We start from the raw sequence: 20,955 nt of genomic DNA on the forward strand, positions 1-20,955 counted from the left end.
TTTCCAAACCAAAGCACTCAGGTGATACAGGAAAGTTATGTGCAGGGAACAAAGTAATGGCTTTCAAGACCCAATTCTTACCTTATAAGCTGTAGTAAGTAGAAAGCTTGCTTGACCACCTCTGCTGTAGAGCTGTACTTCTCAGGGTACAACTGAATTACAGCAGCATGTACTCTTAAACTCTGAAAGAAAAATCAGGAAGCTTGATCCGTAAGCATATTAGGCTGTATATTGTCAGAAATCTGTTTCTTGGCAACTAGAAAACAATCCTTTTCAATTAACTCACAGCAATTAGCTCACATCTGCTATTAAAGGCAGACTAAAGAAGAATGTTTCAAAAATGCAGAAGGACCGATAACAGTTCTCAAAACACATCAGATTGTTCATTTTGAAAAGAAGCCTTAATTAACAGCCTGCACATTCCTTTAGCTTATCCCTTCCTTGGGTCCTATTTACATACCTGTCTCACTTCCTTGACTCGTATTATTCATTTTAAACTCCAGTCTTGTGTTGTTGTATCTGTCACTGAAGGAACTCGATGAAAAGGTGAGAGATGGTTCAAGAGATAGGGACTTGGTGGTAATACTATCCTGGCCCTGTTCCACTTCTAGTAATGAATTCTCCCTTCCCAAATTCTGCCTGCAGCTTTGATTAGCCACTGGGGTGAACTAGGCAATTCTAACACAATAATGTAGCATTATATTCCTTTACTCAAAAGTTAGAATTTCACCTTCCTTGGTACTAGCATTAGATGTATATAGGAAGTTAAGGGATCCCTAAAATTACACCTGCTTAGGCCTTCAAAGTGTTTGAGGATTTTCTCAAAGGTCAATGCCAGGCAAATCTTAAACAGTAGATACATTATTATTGCTAACAAAGTACCACTAACTTGGTAAATGGTGATTATTTATATGAAATGTTGGATCATGGAACCAAAGCTGAAAGAGAATTTGGTGGGTCCTGTAGTTCAATCCCTTCATCTTACAAATTAGAAGCCTATAGAGGTTATGACTTGTCCCAAGACACACTGGCAATAAGTGATACAATCAGGGTTCAAAATTGTGACTACAAATATACTCTTTCCAGTAGAACACAGACTCATGAATTCTATATTATAGTTATACTAAAAATGGTGCAGCTAGGTGGCGCGGTAGCTAGAGTACCAGGCCTAAAATCAGGAAGATTCCTCTGGAGTTCAAATCTGGCCTCAGACACTTACTAGTTATATGACCCGAGGCAAGTCACTTAAACTTATGTGCCTCAATTTCCTCATCTGTAAAATGAGCTGGAGAAGGAAATGGCAAACCACTCCAGTATCTTTGCCAAGAGAACTCCAAATGGGGTCACGAAGAATCTGATATGACTCAAAACGACCGAACAAGAACTTAAAAATTTCAAAGACAATTTATGATTCAATTTAAAAAACAGAACAAAACAAAACAAGATATTTCTTAAGTGCCTGCTATGTGCAACACACTGGATTAAATTCTGGATCATTCTCAGGTTCAAACATTAGGCAGATTTCTAAAGTAGGTAAAGTTTGTCCTCAGGCCTCTTACCTTTCGGTTCCCTGTTGTACAAACCAATACTTCCATGTCCTGTTTGGTATTTAGCACTCTCATACATCTCCTGGCTGACCAAATTACCTAATTTGATATCTTACTCAATTCTGCCTTCCAATGACTCTATATCCCTTTTCTTTTATTATTCCTATCCAGCAAATTGTACCTCTCTTGTGGTCTTCCTTCACTTTACTGATATATTTTAATGTAATAATGGATTTCCTTCTCATGATAATAGCAGCTTTCCAGAGACATGATCTTAACCCGAAGGAGTTAACAAAGTTTGAAGTTTCAGGGAACTGGGGTAGGCTGTGGAGGGAGATTTGAGAAGGAAAGTCTTTTGTGATTCTATAAAACCTTTTAACAGAGACCTAAGGTAGCATCACTAAAGACCTTGTTAAAATATTTAATCCAAAGTTCTTCCAGTCTTTAAAGCTTAATTAATCCTTGTTCAGAATATGTCTATTTTAGGGTTTTTACATTCCTTTTATTGTAAACAAACAGGAAACAAGTTATTAATTTAATTTTTTAAAAATATTATTTATTTAGCTGGTTTATAATCCTGGGTTTTTACAGATCAGACAAAGTTCAGGAAAAGTAGTTAATGACTAGGATCCTGTTGTTTAATGACAAGATTCATGGGCAAAAGTGCTCCCAGAAACAAATTTTAAAGCCACTTGGTTTGTCTAGATCAGTTTCAGTACACAAAATCCTACTTTAACCCCCTCATTGAGATTTGAAGGTGAATGGGAATTCCCAAAGGCTATGTGAGTAAAGTACAAGCTGTGGTATATTCTGCAATGATAGAAAGTCAGTAGAAAGTCTATGCTTTCTGAGAACCAGCTTAAGTACTTGGAGCCTCATCACCAGTAATCTGACCATTGGTGATATATTTAGTTATTTGGTCAAGTCAACCCACCCAAAATAAAAATACAAAGTGGCCATCAGATCTCCGAGTCCTCCTTTTGTTTCTGCAATGATTACGGTAGAGTAACAGAAAAAAAAACCTTTAAAAAACCCCAAAAAGCAGAAGGGGCAAAGAATCATGTGGTTTTAGACTATCTATGCACATTAACTTGACTGTTGGCATCATAAATGTAATATACCTGTCCAGTGACTGTTAAGTGCACATATTACTAGAAGAACTGAATCATGACAATTTTAATCTTCTCACCAGGAGACAAAACAAAGTGGCAGCTGAATGAAAATATCGATTATAGTTTCTCCTTGGAAAGACAAATCTAGGAACTGGTTAAGTTAATTTTTTTTCTCGAAATCAAAAGGAACAAGAAAAATCCTTTTTATGAGACACTTGCTTATCTTATGTTGCAGCACTCATGATAAGTACTTGCAAATGTCTTGTTTCATGAACCATGAAGAGGTTATAGTTTATATGCAAACATTTGTTGCAGAGAGTGAGTAGGTAGAGCTGTTCTGTGAAGAACTGCATAAACTCTGCAAATTAAATCAACTCACACTTAAGTATTCAATGATTTCAATGCAAACATGGACATGGGAAAGGGTGGTGAAACACACACACTAAAACACAGCTAAAGTAAGAATCAAGAGAGTCCAGAGGTTTATAGACTATACAGAAATCTCATATCTATATATCATGAATTTTTTCTTTAATAGAGAGTAGAGAGGTACTGGCCATGGTGAGTACTAGGAATCATCACAAAAATGAAAGAATATTCTACCAGATAAGAATTGACTGGTAATCAGTGTGGGGTTCATTTCTATAAAAACACTAGTTCTAAACTCATTTTCTAGATATTTAAGCTGAGGTAAAACAGGTGAAGTAACTTTACTGAGGCCATATAAAGCTAAAGTTTTGGCAAGAAGCTCTCCATACTATGTTATTTATACAACGTCATTTGATCTAATAATCAAAAACTTTGCTTATTATATCCTTTAGATATAATTATGTTGTTCATGGCACTTTGCTTCGGTAATTGGCATATTTCTTTTCTGTGGATGCACTGTTTGCCAGCAACTGGAAATTCTGATGTTTGTTCAACTGGAAATAATTTTATATATACACAAGGGTGCCTTTGGCCCTTCCAGTAAGGTAAGTATTAAAGATTATATACAGTACAGGAGTCCTTTTAGCTTTCCTCGTGCTATGCATTTCATTCCAACACTGGGAATATGCCCAGTACTTGACCCAAGATAGAGAAAACACTCTGTGTTGTAAACCCACCCAGGCTGGACTGAGTTTAAGCCAATGCTCCTTTGCACATGATCCTTTGCTTTGAGACTCCATTTAAGTCACAACTCTGGCTCATCCTCTTCTCCATCCCACTCACCTGTATAGGCCTGTCAGTTTTAGCTGTTTTCTTTATTCTCTCATTTAATCTTGGGGATTTTTATGACTCATTTATTCACAATATCCAGTGAGAGACCATGCACTAAGAAGAGCAGCCTTAGGGCTTCTTCCTCTACTTTGTTACCTCTTAGAAACAGGCCTCAGTCTTTAGCCTCTGTGTATTTCCACCCCCAACCCCCACCCCATTCTTGGTGGAGGAAGTAGATTCTCTTCAACCTTGACAGTTTAAAAGGTTGTGAGGGCACCATAGCATCCCAGATTTCCAGAGTCCATGGGTTTTACAGCCAACTCAGCCTCAAGGCTCAAGGGGAACGAAGAGTGATATTTGATCTTCAGGATCATTGCTAATGAGAGTTGAAATAAGGATTTACATAAGTAGTAAGGCCCTCTTTGGATATGAACTTAGTGAGACTGATGCTATGTAAGAACTAATCCTATGTAGGAACTGTTAAGATTTGAGCCTACTTCCTCAGAGACAGGAGAGTATGTCCTGAAGGTATGGGGTGGGTGGGGGGGAGGATATTTCTTTTATTTTTATTGTTATAGCTTTGAAGAAAATATCTTTCTGTTAAAGTTACCTGATATTTACTGGTAAATGGAAGTGGGGGGGGGTTGCTAGTTTTCCCCTAATAAATTGGAATAACCTTGTCAGTTGGGGCTCAAACATATGATGACAGAGAAAGAGACATGCTACAAGCTTCTCAGGATACCCTAGCACCTTGAGGGGGAAATCTAGCCAGCTTGGCTCTGGGAGAGAGGGCCAGGGCATAACTTTATAAGCAAACTCATGTTCCATTTTGTCAGACCACAGGAACCCTTTGAACCCAGTGCCAAAATAATAAGACTGACATAATTTCTTTGCTGAACCAAAACCTCCTAACCTGCTGTAATTACTAAAAGAATTCCAGTTTTCCTTGGGTTTGGGTCATTTGACCCATATGAGAAGAGATGAAAAAGGGTACATTAAAATCTAGAACTGATGGATTTCAGGCAGGTTTCAGACCCCCTATGAGAATGAATTAGCTGTAGGTTTGCCTCTAACCACACCTGATCTCATAGGTCTTCTCTATAACTCTGGAGACAATGAGAATTAAAATTGGCTATGTCAGGGGAGTCATTCCTTTTTTTGCCTAATGCTCAAGATTTGGAACTCTCATTGCTATGTCTTGGGTTCAATTCCTGGTCAAAGAAAATCTTGGACAGCCAGCAGCACTCAGTAGAAGGTATGGTGTGCTTAGAGTTAGAAGAATCTGAGTTCAAATTCTAGCTTTTCTACTTTCTCTGAGAAAATTACTTAACCTTATTGGGTCTCAGTTTCCTTATTTGTAAAATGGGGACAGCCTGGTACAGTGGTTAGAGAGCTGGCCTTAAGGTCACAAAGACCTAAGTTCAAGTCTTTTCTCTGATATGTAGTGGTTGTGAGTGACTTTCTCTGGAAAAGTCACTCAATATCTTAGTGCTCTAAGATCATGATTTGCACAGAAGGTGCTAACTTACATTGATAAAGGGAGTTTTTTTTTTCCTGGGAGTTCTCTCTACCAATTAATTCACACGTCTAGCATAACTATTCCTAAAATCAGGGGGCTGAACTCAATAACCTCTAAGGTGCCTTCTACTTCTAAAATTATGATTACAAGAAGATTAAAAAAAAGGATATTCTGGGGCAGCTAGGTGGTGCGCTAGATAGAGCACTGGCCCTGAAGTCAGGAAGACTTGAGTTCAAATCTAGCCTCAGACCAAACACTTGACACTTACTAGATGTGTGACCCTGGGCAAGTCACTTAACCCCAATTGCCTAAAAATAAAAATTAAAATAAAGGAGATTCCCTACACTTAGGTTTTGAGGGCTTGGGTTGAAAAGTCCAAGATTCAAAATATGTCTAATAAATAATAAGGAGAAACACTAGTTGTGGAGTTTCCGTAGCTTCTACCAATTCTGAGGAAATGATGGACATATACAGGATTCCCCACATTTGCCTGAAAATTCACAGAACTTTGTTTGGGACTGAGTGATGGTCTTCTAGCTCTTTCTGCCTCAGATCTGTTATGGATATTTCCCATCCTAGTTATCATCCTTCAGGCTGTGATAGTCATGTGGGATTCCCTTTAGAACACCATCATCTTTTAGAACAACATTTGATTCTGTTGTGTAAATGATACAAACAGAGCTTTCTCTTCCATAAAGTCGTGATCCACCATTGTCAGAGTGGGATGGGGCGTCCTCTGATGTGATTGTGTACAGAAGTCTGAATAGAAGATTGTTTTGATCTTAGATCTAAGCTAAAACTTTCACACCACTTCCTCAATTTAAATTCCATACTTTCTGTCTGCTAAGAAGTCAGTGAAAACCAAAAATAAGAGACTGGATGAATCAATAACTTTAGAAAGGCCTGAAAATAGGCCTTTAAAAACTGAGATGATCAAGCCATCCAGGAGTCCTTCTTGCATCTGCCCTGCTGCTGCATATTCTGGACCACTAGATTTCCAAAGACCATGCTTTGAGAACTTAATCAACTCATCTCTAGACTCCTACCCTGAGACTGAGCTCTGCTGATTGGTAAGTATGTACAAACTCACATAAACCCTATATCCAGGGGCTCCAGGCCAGACTATCCTTTATATCCCTCTGAGCCAGGCCAATATTCCCACCATCCACCCTTGCCCTTTGCCACTACCAACATCCCCTACTGCCAAGCTTTCTTTCTCTTGCTCTGGGATATAATAAAATGAATATAATTATTACTACGGGAAAAGATGTGTCAGGCTATTCCCCTGTGGCTCCATTGACCATCCTAGAAACTTCCAGGTTAAAACATCCTTCCCTGGCCGTGATTCCTGCAAGTACATTATTTCTCTGTATTAGAATACAAGGTCCTTATGAGAAAGTTCTTTCTTACTTTAGTATTTGCATCCCCAAGGTTGAGCACAGTGCTTGGCACTTAGTAAATTGCTTAATGCTTTTCATGCATTCATTCCTAAGATTGAAAACAACTATTCGTATTCATTCTGCTATGTTTCCTTGGTCAAGGAAACTTCCAGAACATGAATCTGTTGTACCCAAATTCCTCCAAATAACAAACAACAGCACTGGAGAAATTCAGCACTGAAATCTGCAAAAACTCCTAGGACAATATTTGTTTAAAAGCTGCTAAACTTTGGAAATTATGACAAAATATTATGTAAGAAGACCCTATAACTCAAACAGAAAATACTCTGGTTAATATCACTGAGTCTCTCTTACTTATCTGAAGATCATTTGTAACCAGGAAGCATTGCTGGGTAAGTTATTTAGAAATGTAAGTTCCTTGTTCATATCAAGTTTTTAACAATATAACGTCCGCTTTAAAAAAAAAAGATACGAAGAACCTTATACAATCATTTCCTCTCTTAAAGATGACAATACAAACCCAATTTACTAACTTTATTATTTTGACACAGCCAAACCAAGCACTTCTAGGGTCAAATAGGGGAGGGAAAGGAAAAGGAGAAACATTGGGGAGAGCTGGAAGCTGGTTTGGCACTCATTTGGAGAATACTGGGTCCAGAATCTAGGAATACAGGAAGCTGGGCCTCCCACAGATCTTATATATTGATTGTTCCTGGCTCTGGAAAATTGCTATCTGACAGGTGTTCTTGCCCTCAGGTATTGAGAGCTAGGCCAGAGTGGACATTGTCCTTTTACATCATTGTAGTAGTTAGATTTTCTTTCTGTTTTAGTATAACAAATAAATGATGTCATAAAATGAATACTTATATTAAACATATTACTCAGAGTACCTTGAATTAATGGATTGGTCTAATTGATAGGTCACAGTGATTTAGGAAATAACAACATGGTTCCAAGAAGAGAAGCAGGAACACTGAAGCACAGTCGAATGATCATGGGCAGTCCAGATTTAATTTTCTTGGCACTGAAATGGAAGATTGATATTCTAAATAGCTCATTGTTTTTGAGATTTTTTTTTTATTGCTGCCATAACAAGGTATTTAAAAGATGACATTCTAGCTGGCAGACTAACTTGTTGGCATCTGTTCTATGGTTTTCAAAGGAATTATTTTGCCTCAGACAATTCAAACAAGATATCCAACATGTCTCTGTGATATTTCCAATTGTAAATATAGTGACAAGGGAAGGGAACAGGGAGAAAGGAAGATGGTTTTGAGTGAAGAAGGAAAATGACTTAAAAGTTCTTTATTCTTTAATTTACCCTTTATCACTCACGGAAGGAAAAGGAATATATTTGTAGAAGCTTATCTTGGCAACATGGACTGCAATGGAACAACATGTAGAGTTTAAGGAGAGGGTCCTAAATAAAATGGCTACTTGTCAATGGGGTAATAACTGAAGAAATTGTGATATATGAAAGTAATGGAATATTATGTGTAATGGGAAACAAAGAATAGGAAGAATTCAGAGAAACTTTGGAAAACTTGTATGAACTGATGCAGGGTTAAGTAAGCACAAACAAAAGAACAAAATGTACAAGAACTATAATAATGTACAGGAAGACAAAACTAATAGACATCAGGACTCAGATTAATGCAATGACCACATATGAGCCAGGGAAGTGATAAAAAGGTAGAAAGGTGGTACATTGTATATGTTGAATAAAAGATACACTCTTTGACGTGGTTAATTTTGTATTTTCTTTGCTTAACCATACTTTTGTACTACAAAGGAAGGTTCTATTGGAGTGGGTGTTGGGAAATAACAATGATGTTTTCATAAAGGCATGATGCTTTTTATAAAGATGTTTTTAAGGCCACTAGGTGGCACAGTGTCGAGTGCTGGGTCTCTAGTCAAGAAGACCTGGGTTCAAATTAGCCTCAGACATTTACTAGCTGTGCGACCCTGGGCACAGTTTAACCTTGTTTCCCTCAGTTCCCTCATATGTACCATGGAAATAATGAAAGCACATCTATATATCTATATCTATATCTATATCTATATCTATATCTATATCTATATCTATATCTATATCTATATCTATATCTATATCTATATCTATATCTATATCTATATCTATATCTATATCTATATCTATCCATGCTTATTTCCCTTTTACAAAGCATCATGGACTCTATCATTTTTATAACCTCTCTCTTCCATCTGAGCTTTTTATTTTGCCTCTATTGACCTCATCATAGTTATCTTCTAAATTGAGAGTTCCAACAAGATGCTATTGAGGCTTGGCTTTAATTTTCTGGGATGTCAGAGAGGTATACTCCTTTAAAAGACAGAGGAAACTTCTTAAGCAAGATCCTTCCAGGAATAAAGTTCCACTATGGGAATTGAAAAGTATCTTGTGCCATTCCTTAATTTTTTCAAACCACTGGAATGGCCTGATATTCAACAGCCTGAAAGGATTACTCTTTAAAATTATGGTACATGTTGTTTCCTAAATGGGAGAAACTAGCACACCATTTAGAAGAAAAGAAAAAAAAGCAAAGTGAAGTCTTTGACCATCTGGTTTTCTTATAGACTGAAAGAGACCTAGAAAAAAATCATCTGGCACAGACTTCAACCTTTAGTTAGTTCTAGATGGTTCAGTACAGACTGTGGGCCACTATGTCCAGGCAAGGAGGTTGTTTTCTAGGCAAATAGGTGACACAATGAAGAGAACACTGAACTTGGAGTCAGGAAAACCAAATCCTATTTCAAACATTTATTAACTGTGTGATCTTGGTCACTTAACAACTTGCAACCTCAGTTTCTTCATCTTTAAAATGGGAATAATGGGCAATGGAACCAAGATGGTAGAGTAGAAAGAAGTAAAACTGACTCCCTCCAAAAATAACAAAAACAAAACACCTTCACACAAATATATAAAATACATCAGACCAAGCCTTGATCAGTAAGTCCAAGAAATACCATATTTAGTCATTATTTTGAGGTGTATAGATGTGGGATGGGGAGACTAAAAATAGCCATGAGGAGCATTCCATTGCACAGAGGTACTGTGAAGCAAGGGAAGAAGTCCCAGATCCGGCATGGAGAGGCCTATTCTTGTGCAGGATCCAGGAACAAGTCCTAATTAGAAGCTTTGTTGCTTACTACCCAGGTCTGGTCACAGATTGAGGATGGGTGAGGAGAGGACCTACTGCCAGGAGTAGTATTCCATGGCAAGGATCCACTGAAGGCATTAGATTGTGTACTGAGCAAGAAGTAAGCTCAGAGCAAGCATTTGTGACTTGTGCTTTGTGACTCTGATCCCAGGAGCAGAGCAGGGTCTTATTCCGAGCCTCAAGTCCACCTTCAAGCCTGTAGAAGAATGACCAGGACAGGAATGTCACACCAAAGGGGAGCCTGCAGTTCTGTCACAGAAACTACAGTTCCAACAATGCCAACTGGTTGACAGTGGCTGAGGCCAGCAGCAGTCTACTCAAATTCCAGCAGGATGAGCTCACAGGAAAGTTGCTCAGACCCAAAGCCAGGTTAGGAATTTGTGGAGCTCAAACTAGGAGGACAGTGATCATACCATGTCCTTACTGAGAGCACTCTGAGAGCACTGAAAACTTGCATGTCCTTGAAATCCTGTAATAATACCATTCTCAATACCCAAAGCAGCAGCAGTATCAGTACAGGTATTCCTTTCAGAAGGGCACAGAGCCCAGCCCTAACAAAAAGTCCAAATCATGAAGACTAGAACAATGAGCAAACAAAACAAATCTCACCATAAAAAGATACTATGGTGAAAGGGATGCTCAAGACACAAATCCAGAATTGGAGAATGACTTCAAAACATCTACAGGCAAACTCTTAAAGAAAAATACATCAGGCACAAATTCAACTAGAATTCCTGGAAGAGATGAAGCAAGAATTTTTAAAAAGTTTTTTATAAATTAAATGAGGGGGAGCTACATGGTATAGTGGATAGAGCACTGGCCCCGGAGTCAGGAGGACTTGAGTTCAAATACAGCCTCAGATACTTGACACTTACTGGCTATGTGACCCTGAGCATATCGCTTAACTCTGATTAACTTGTCCCCCCCTCCCCCCAAAAAATGAGGACTCTAGAGAAAAAAAAATGAAAAAAAAGAGAGAGAGATGGAAGAAAGAATTGGAAAGGGAATTAAGAGATTATCACAAGAGGTACAAAAACTTTCCCAATAAACAAACTCAATAAAAATTAGAATGGATCAAAAAGAACCTATGGACTTAATGTGACAACAAGTAACATTAAAATAAAGTAAGAAACTAAGACATATAGTAAAAATAATTTACCTGGCAAACAGATTGGGGACAGACAATCATTTGATTTCCTGAAAGCTATTAACAAAAAATAGCTTAGAAATAATATTTTAAGAAATAATAAAAGAAAACTGCCCAGATTTCTTAGAACTAGCAGGCAAGGTAGAAATACAAAGAATCCACCAATAAACTCCCCATAAGAAACCCTCAAATGAAAACTCTTAGTAACAATATAGTCAAAATCCAGGGTTTCTCAGCCAAAGACAAAATATTGTCAGCAGTTGGAAAGAAATAATTGAAGTACTGAGGAGCCAGTGGGGATCACACAAGAGTTAGCAGTCACTATTCTGAAGGAGCAAAGGGCATGGAATAGGATATTCTAGAAGGCAAAATATATAGCATTAGAAATAAGAATAATTTACTCAGTAAACATGAAAATAATTCTACTCTTCAAAAAAAAATGGATCTTTAACTAACCAGAGAACTTTTAAGTGTTCCTGATGAAAAGATCAAAGTTTCGTAGAAACTGAAATATAAATATAAGAGTCAAGAGAAACAAAAAAAGGTAAATATGAATGAACAATCATAAAGGACTAAGCAAAGATAAACTATTTACATTCTAATGTAAGAAAAAGATGTATGTGTCTCCTCAAAATCCTATCACCATCAGAAGTCATAGGGGTAGTCTAATTAGATAGAGAACCTGGAAAGGATTTTATTATATTTCGATGATTTTAAAGAAAAATGGAAAGGAAAGAGAAGACGAATATACCGAGTAGGAGGCAGTGTCAGTAAAGAGAAAGTTGGGGATATGAATATGATGGAATACTATTTTACTATATGAAACAATGAAGATAATGGTTTCAGAGAAAACCTGGGAAGATGTGCATGAAATGAAAGTGAGAAAAACCAGAACACTTAATACAATGATATGGTGAAGACAAACGTCTTTGAAAGGCTTAGGAATGAGCTGTAATGATGCAAAGAACAACCACAATTCCAGAGTCTTCACGGTGAAACATACCAGTCTTCCATATGGAGAGGTGATGGTCTCAGAGCACAGAATGAGACTTTTTGTTTTTAATGGCCAATACTGGAATTTATTTCACTTATTATGTTTCTAACAGGGATTTAATTTTTCTTGCTTTTTCAGTGAGGTGCTGGTGGGGGTCAGGGGAAATTGATCCTTGTTGATTGAAAAACATTAATATGAATAAATAAAATGGGGATAACAACAATGCTTATCTTACAGGATTGCTGTGAGAATAAAATTTGATAATGTTATTTAAAGTGCTTTGAAAACTTTAATGTACAATGGAAACGTTAGCTGTTACCAATTTTTTCTCTTGCCTCCAAACTTCACATTCTAGGGGTTTTGTCCCTTACCAGGGTTATTCTACTTTATTTTTAACCAAAATCTCTCCTGCTTCAATTTGATGCAATTTTTTTCCTTTTTGTTGAAGTTGTTGTGTCCTGAAGACAGAAAGAACAAATGGATTTATTACCTCTGTATTGAAAAAATTGCATATACTTGAAGTTAACAGCTAATCAAGGCATCTAATAATTTAGGCAGCTAAGGAGCATTTTCTTTCTAAATCTATTTTCACTATATTTTCACTATTTCACTATATCCACTTTCTGAATGTATTACACCACCAAGTATGGGTATTTCCCAGGCTTCTGTTCTCTTCTCCCTCTGTAATATATTATTTGGTGATCTCATCAGTACCCTGGGTTCAATTATCATCTCTACATAGATTTCCAGATCTATTTATCTGGCCCTAACCTTCTCCTGAGCTCTTGTCTTACTAACTGCCTTTTAGATATCTAAAACTTGATGTCTTGTATACAGCTTAAACTCAACATGTCTGAAACAGAACTTATTATTATTCTCCCCAAATTATATTATTATTCTCTTCCAAATTAACCTATTACTTATTAAGTGCCATTAACAGCCAAGTGCTACTTGATTGTTTCAGTGGTATTATAAATTTCTAACTGAAAGAACCTTATAGACAATATAGTCCAATCCTTTCATTTTACAAATGAAGTGAGGCCCTAAATGTTTAAAGCCCTTGTCAAATGTTACACAGCTAGTAAGTTATAGTAGAAGTAGCTAACATTTATCCAGTATTTGAAGGTTAGCAAAAACACTTTCCCTGTTATTTTACCGACGACGGAATTAAGGCCCAAAGATATGAAATGTTTTACCCAGTTAACTTGCACTTTAAGGTTCACACAACATTTCAAATGTGCTAACATATTTGACCCTCACCAAAGGTAGGTTCTATTATTACCCATTTTATAGATGAGGAAATGGAGATACAAAGATAAGTCACATGGCTATTAAGTTTTTGAAACATGATTCAAACTCAGGTCTGCCTTGATTCCAAACTCCATGCTGTCTCCATCACATCACCTTGCTGCCATCAGATAAATATCAGAACTAGAATTTGAGGACTTTTGGTGCTATTTACCTTTACAGTAAATAATTCCATTTTGTTCCCTCCCAGGTAACCAGGGAAATCAAGTAGCCAGTTTTACTAGATGCCACAATTCAAAATCAAACTAGGCCAAAGTGGGGGCTCTATGCTTCTCTTGAAGAGTAATCAGCACGAATTCTATAGTATCTATTTTCTTCACTATTTAAAAGAGTTTTCATTTCTAGCTTGGTATCTGTATCCTAGATAGCTGAAATTTCTAAATTTTTACTATTAAGTTGAAGGGTGGGGTTGGGCTATTACTATATGCGGCCATCTTTCATTTTAAGAGATGTTCCTGAACCATTATAATTATAATCTTTGTGTATAGGTGTGGTTTCAAAGACCAGTTCAGGATCACCATTCATTTTCGTAAGGTGCATGAATAAGGTTTATACATTAACGAGTTTCTATAGCTTCTTTCCAAAGGTCCTATCACTTCACCTCCTAGACTCAAAGCTGGCCCAAGAATATTCAGGAAGAGCAACTCCATTTTTTATAGCTGTATGCAAACTGGTCTATAAGTTTTTCCTTTCCCAGGCATGTAGTCATGCTGCATTGCACAAGGATTCACTGAGGCATAGCCTCAGATTTTTTTCTTCTATCATCCTTGCTCATAATTGTGCTATATTATTCATCACATCAAGTCTATAAAAGTATCCTGCTCTCATAAATCCTATTCTTGTGAGCAACCTAAGAAGCAGTGTTGGTATGGGCAACCCTACAATGAAAGTAGACTGGCTTTATTCCAGGATTTTTCATTGTACGTGTTTTGTTTTGTTTTGTTTTGTTTTGCTATCTAGAATTCAGTAGGGCTTTAGGAAAGCATTGGTTGTGAGAATGGTATTCAGATTTCACAACCATATTCATAATGTTGCAATGGTCTCCACCTTCCTGTTGGATCTAGTGTCTAACATTTTCTAGATCCTATAATGATGTCAAAATTCATGCTAGTTTTTTTTTTTTAGGCAGTTGGGGTTAAGTGACTTGCCCAGTGTCACACAGCTAGTAAGTGTCAAGTGTTTGGTTAGAGGCTGGATTTGAACTCAGGCACTCCTGACTTCAGGGCCAGTGCTCTATCCACTGCGCCACCTAGCTGCCCCTATGCTAGCTTTCTTTATTCAGTTGTTTATGTCTTTGTCAATTAGTACACTACTGAACAGTGTGCAGAATTCAACAATGCATATCTTTTTTTTAAAACTGAAACCAAGTGATCTGTGATGACTGTTTTGACATATTAGAATCTTTGCCAGTTTGAAAGACTCTCTTTTAGATAAGGTAGAATTTATCAGATTTAAAATTATTCACTAGCCTTAATATCCCTTTAAAATGCTGTTGTCCTTACGTTCTCAATGTAAAGAATTCTTGAACTGCTTGGAACTAACCCGTAAATGCTAAAGTTTGAAAACTATATTACATTTTTGCAAGTTCTCTATGAAGGATCATTTTCCTAAAAAATGAGCTTCTCCATTAAAAGACAAACTACATACAATTTAAATAGAAATAAAGTACATTTTCAATTTGACTACAAGTAAAACAAGTATTTATTAAGCACCTGCTATGGTAGAACAAAGAACTGTCGTAGGAGCTGGGACACACATTTGTTGTTCAGTTGTTTTACCTGTGTCCCACTCTTTGGGACCCCATTTAGGGGTTTTTTTTGCAAAGATACTGGAGTAGCTTGCCATTTTTTTCCATTTCATTTTACAGATGAGGAATTGAGGTAAACAGGGTTAAGTGACTTGCTAGTAAGTGCCTGAGGCCACATTTGAACTCAGGTCTTTCTGACCCCAAACCCAGTGCTCTATCCACTGTGTAACCTAGGTTCTTCTTTATATAGGGCGCATTTAAAGTTTAGCTAAAACAGTCCCCGCCCTCATGGAGCTTACAGTCTATTTTGAAATAAAAGAACAAAAACCTTCTAAGCATATGAAACTTTGCAATTTATTAAGCACTTTTCTCACAACAACCCTAGGAGGTTTGTAATGTAAGTATTAATACTCACAGTTCATAGAAGAGTGAACAGAGGCAGGGAGAGGCAAAATCACTTATCCAAGTTCACACAGCTAATAAATGACATCTTTGACTCAAAACCAGATTTTTTTGATAGAAGTCCACCTTTTACTTTTCCTCTACATGACATGATTTCTCTGTATGTCAGGCTGTATCTTAAATCTAGGAGGGGAAAGCTAATACACATTCTACATAGATTTGGGGGAAGATGATTTCATACAAGTCAGAGAAAGGCTTTTACTGATGAAGTCATACCAAGTGGGAAGGCAGGCTCTCCAGAATGAAATTCTGATGTCACAAGCACAAATGACTAACATAAGGAGGGAAAGAGGAACCAGATCCTTGTGATAAAGACAAATAGAAGGATTTCAGATTTCATCTTTATTTTTCAGAATCCTGTCTACCTTTAAAATTCCCAATTAAATGAGAGAGCAGTCTAACATCCTTCTCCCTTCATAGGGAAAATTTCCTCCCTTTCCTCCTCCTCTGCTCCCAATTTAGACCTTTTAGGGAAAGACAAAGGTCACATAGTGGTGTGTCTTTGTAAATAGAGTATCCAAGTAATATTAATGTCCACTTTAGACATAATGTGTTGCTTTCCCTTCTTTTAAAAAATGTTATTTTCTGGCATTTTGTCAAAGGAGCTAGAGCAAAAACTGGAGAATATAGTGAAAATATTCAGAGACAGAAGTGGGGTTGGAGATATAATGAAGTAGTAAGTCCTTGAGGGCTGAACTACTGAATTTTTGTCTTGGCACCCTGAGAGCCCAGCACATAGTAGGTATTTACTAAATGCTATTGAATGAAAGAATGGGTAGCCCTGAAAGCATCTATAAGGGGAGAGAGGAGAAGTGCTCTTTGCCTTCACTACCATTATTCCTAGGACTGCAGATCCTGCTCTGGATAAACACTGTGGAGGAGAGAGGTAGGCCTGCATGAGGGAAATGGGAAGAGGCTCCTTCAGCATGAGAGGAAGAGAGGAAGGAAAGAAGAGAAAGGAAATCCCAGGTCAAGAAGAGAAAACTATAGTCCCTTCATTCACATGGCCAGGGAAGCCATTCATATCATATGTGAGGATTATAAGTAAGAGATCTGTTTAAGGCAGGATTGTCATTTTATGTTCAACAGTCTCTGCCTTGTTCCACTTATGCTTCTGTACACTAAAGAAAAAATATACGTGTGTGTGTGTATGCACGCACGCATGAATAAACACAATCTGGTATAATGGAAAAAGCATTGGACTGGGGAGTCAGAAGAGCTGATTTTGGGCACTGCTTCTCATACTCCCTACCCATGTGGCTCTGGGGAAATCATTTAAACTCTCTGACCTCAGTTTCTTCATCCATAAAATGAGGATAGTGAGACTTGCACTATTTCACAGGGCCAGATGTGATGTCTATACAAGTATTCCATAAAATTGATGTAATTTTAAATGGTCAGTTATTATTATTATCACCTTTCACTAGTTATTTGTTTCATTTTTTTCCACTGTCTTACACATAGTAGGTGATCAACTATTTGCTAATTAAATAATTTGGACTATTATAACATTATAATTATCCACCTAAGTACCTTTATGATAATACACAGCTAGGTGCTGCTTTAGATGGCTTTATCTGGATCCAGGGCTTTCCATTTTTGTTAACTTATTCAAGGAGGGTAATTTTCAGAATGAGATCATTATGTTCTCTGGACAATCCTGTAGGGTTACAACTGTTGTCCCTTTCTCTGTATGTTCCTTTTCTGCATTTTGTTCTCAGAGAATCCAATCTTAAAGAATAGAACCAGTTTTGAAGTACATAAGTTTAACTCATCCTGTTTGGAATCATGCTTATATTTAATGTTGTTTTGCCTCTCTAGATATGTGTTTGCAAGTACTTTCATGGTTAAAAGAAAAAAAAATCAATTTTGAAATCATTTTAAAGCACACTGGGACCTGAGTAAAACAAAGAAAAATGAGTTATCTTTCAACTTCTATTGGTTAATTACTTAATACTGGGTAAAAATGTGAAACAAAACACAAAGCATAGTACTTGTCACATCACTGAACTCTAGCTGGCTCCTGATTTATGCCTGTTCCTTGCTGAAAGGAATTCACTGAATTCATGGCTATATGTGCTGGGTTAAAACAAAACAAAACAAAACAGCCTGGTCTGAAGCTTACTGCTCAAAAATTATGTATTCATGAACTTTCTCACCAACGATCCATCAGTATATTGTTACTGTACATCCCAAAATGGACATCTGATCTCCATTTTAAGTTCAAGAGAACAAATCCAAATTTTTTTCTCTTATTTTTTTTTGCCCATATTCTATGTCACTGGTTATTTACAGTAGTGTCTTAACATTGCATTCTATGAGAGGAACTTTATCTTTTCCTTCTTGTTCCTCTGTCTGTAACCCATTCTTCTCCAACCTGTCAATTTTTTCCTTCTAATATTTAGGCTCCGCTTCTGCCTTCCTTCACCATCTCTTAATGACACTTAAGGCTATTCCTTTCCTACTTTTCTGTGTTGAAATGCACTATTTAGATTTATTTTTATCCCTGATGTCATTTGGATCATACTTCTCTTTAAAACCCTGTAATTAGAATTTGGGGGATAGCAAAGATCAGGATCAAATTCTTTACGGTCAACTACTAAGTTTTCCAAACAGCTAGCTTGTTGATGGTGATTTTCCTGCTGGAAGGTAGGAAGGGCTCCAGGTGACAACAAAAGAAGGGACAGGTTCTTAGGGAGGGTCATTTGGGCTCCTGGAAGCTTTCAGGGAAGTCCAATTGTTGCAGCAGCTGGGTTATTGTCCCAGTGGCCACTGTGCCTGATGAGGACTTGTGTTTGTGTGGGTGATTATTTCCTTTGTAGGTAGGCTAGAGAACAGTGTTCTGAAGTCCATCAGCAAGTGAGGGGAAGACAGTGATCCTGAGGAGGGAGCCTTCAATTAGTCTTCACATGGTAGGCTGAGTTTAGAGTTGTTGTGGCAAAGCCCCGGTTTATGTCAGTAGAGTGGGAGGGCATAAGAATTACCTCTGTTTAGACTGGTCCCAATCAAAGGGTAGGCAGAGCTTCTAGTAGTTGTAACCAAATGTCTGGGGGAAGTCCACATCATCAGTTCAGTGGGGACTCCAAGGGACTCAGGCAGGATACCAGGGCCTGTGAAAGCTGGTAGGAGGTCCTGAAGGTGATGCACTGGTGGAAGGGAAGGGGTGTGATGAGTGTCATGGGGGTAGGAGGTACAGTAGGGACTACTATTCATTGCCAGTCAGGTTTATGCCATCTGGGGGGCAGGCTGTGATTTCCAGAGAAAAGGCCGAGAACGTTATGGTGTGAGGGGCTTCTGTGGGATTCAGGGTTAAGAAGAAATCAGCATCAATGTATTTGCACTTCTCAATGTAATTTTATCCATTGTGTCTCAATTTGGTAAACAGGGATCCTTGGGTGGGGTGGATCCTGGTTTCTGTTCCAATCTGGGTCTGAGTACCAGGTCTCTGGCACTGTCTCAGTGTGATGGGTGGGATCCTGAGTGGAGTTGGAGGGGTGGAGAATTAATTTAAGAGGTGGGGATGGTCATGTTGGGAGTTGCTATGAGGAGCTCTTGGTACAGAGGGGCCAACTGGTAGACAGGGCTTCCAGCTACCCAGGAAAAGTACTGTATTCTGGGTCAGTTGGATTTAGCTGATAGTTTGTTTTAATTGTCTTAGAGGGTAGGCTTGGCTGTGTGTATTTATGGAAACTTCCCTCCACACAAGTCAAAAGAATGGGTCGACTTCCTATGGATTGTAGATAAGGTCTAGGGTCCCTGTCAGGGACTGAACAACTGATTACCAAGTGATGTCCACTTGATGTACATGTGAAAAACAAGTGATCAATAAGTGATATATACTTCCCCCATGGTATAAGCCCAAACCTTGGGGAGGAGTGAGAACGTGAAGGTCAGGATTAATTCAAGGCCAAATCTAAAATTCCCAGAGATGTGATAGTGTTGACCACCTTGGCTTCATATATATCTGCATTTTTTTCTCCTCATGCTTCTAATTATTAAGCAGTTCTTCTTGTATCAAGCCTAAATTTCCCTTTTTTCAACTTTCATCCATTGTTCCTAATTAGAAGATCAGTGACTATTTTGGGGGGTGAGATAACTCAGAGATAAAGAAGAGACAAGAGAAAGGAGAAAGAAAGAAACCAAGAAAGTGGGGGAGGCACTAAGACAGATATTCAAAATTATAGCATCAACTTACAAATTAAAAAAAAAATCTGTGGATTTCATTTGTATCACTACTCAAGTGAATGAATCTCATGCTAAATTAAAGAGAAATCTGATTTGGTTTGACAGATCAGATAAGAAACTGAGACAAAAAACAAAAACAACAACAACAGCAGCACAAAGCCAACATCACCAAAACAAACCAATGCCATGTTATTTGCAGAAAAAATGGTAGGCCTCTTTCCTTGCCTCCGTCTACTTAACTGACATCTCTCAAATACAGCCCCTACTCTCCTCTGACACTGCCACCTCTCTGCACAGGCCCTCATCCCCTTATGCCTTGACTATTGCAAGAGTCTGCTGGTTGGTTTCCCTGCCTCGTCTCTCCCCACTCCAGTCCATCCTCTACTCGGTTCTCAAATTGATCTTCCTAAGCCATGAGTCTAACCATGTTTGTACCGACACCCCCCCCAATAATCCCTACAATTCAATAAATTCCAATGGTTCCTTTCTCCTAGATCAAATATAAAATCTTCTGCTTGACTTTTAAAGTCCTTCATAACATGACTCCTTCCTCCCTTTCCAATCTTCTTACAACTTACTCCTTACCTTCCTTTTAATACCAGGCTCCATCTCTTAGCTCCAGGAATTTTCATTGGCTCTCTGCCATGCCTGGGACATTCTCCCTCTTCCTCTCTTCCTCCTGGCATCCTTCAAGTCTCAGATCGAATTCCACCTTCTACAAAGAGCCTCTCCTGATCCCCCTTACTGTTGATTATCTCCAATTTATCCTGTATATATCTTATTTGTGCATACTCTTTTACGTATTGTCTCTCACCTTATACGGTGAGCTCTTTGAGAGGGACTGCTTTTTGCCTATCTTTGTAACCCCAGAACTTAGCATAGCATTTGGCATATAGGAGGCACTTAATAAATGCCATCTGACAATTGACTTTGCTTTCCCAATTCAATTAATCAAATTCCCTTCCATAATCATTTATTGTGCTGGGCCCAGCCTAGCAAGCAATGTGATTACTTAGTTGGCCCATCTGTCATAAATGGTTAAGGTTGTTGAGGTCATGTCATAGGATCATTAGATCTGGAAAGAACCTTAGAAGTGAGAAAAGTGAAACCCAGAAAGATTAAGTGACTTTTCCATGGTCACACAAATTAAATGGT

General features: G+C 37.9%; 1 long non-coding RNA gene across 1 annotated transcript in view; it reads right to left on the reverse strand.

The window, feature by feature from the left end:
- Positions 1-379, reverse strand: part of LOC144454343 (uncharacterized) — a 47,209-nt gene extending 46,830 nt beyond the window's left edge. The window contains exon 1 of the long non-coding RNA XR_013482738.1: positions 82-379. This is a non-coding gene — a long non-coding RNA (uncharacterized LOC144454343). The remainder of the gene's footprint in view (positions 1-81) is intronic.
- Positions 380-20,955: the final 20,576 nt, after the last annotated feature.

Source organism: Phascolarctos cinereus, unplaced genomic scaffold (assembly GCF_003287225.1).
Source record: "Phascolarctos cinereus isolate Bilbo 61053 unplaced genomic scaffold, phaCin_HiC Scaffold_726;HRSCAF=1367, whole genome shotgun sequence".
NCBI classification, from domain to species: Eukaryota; Metazoa; Chordata; class Mammalia; order Diprotodontia; family Phascolarctidae; genus Phascolarctos; species Phascolarctos cinereus.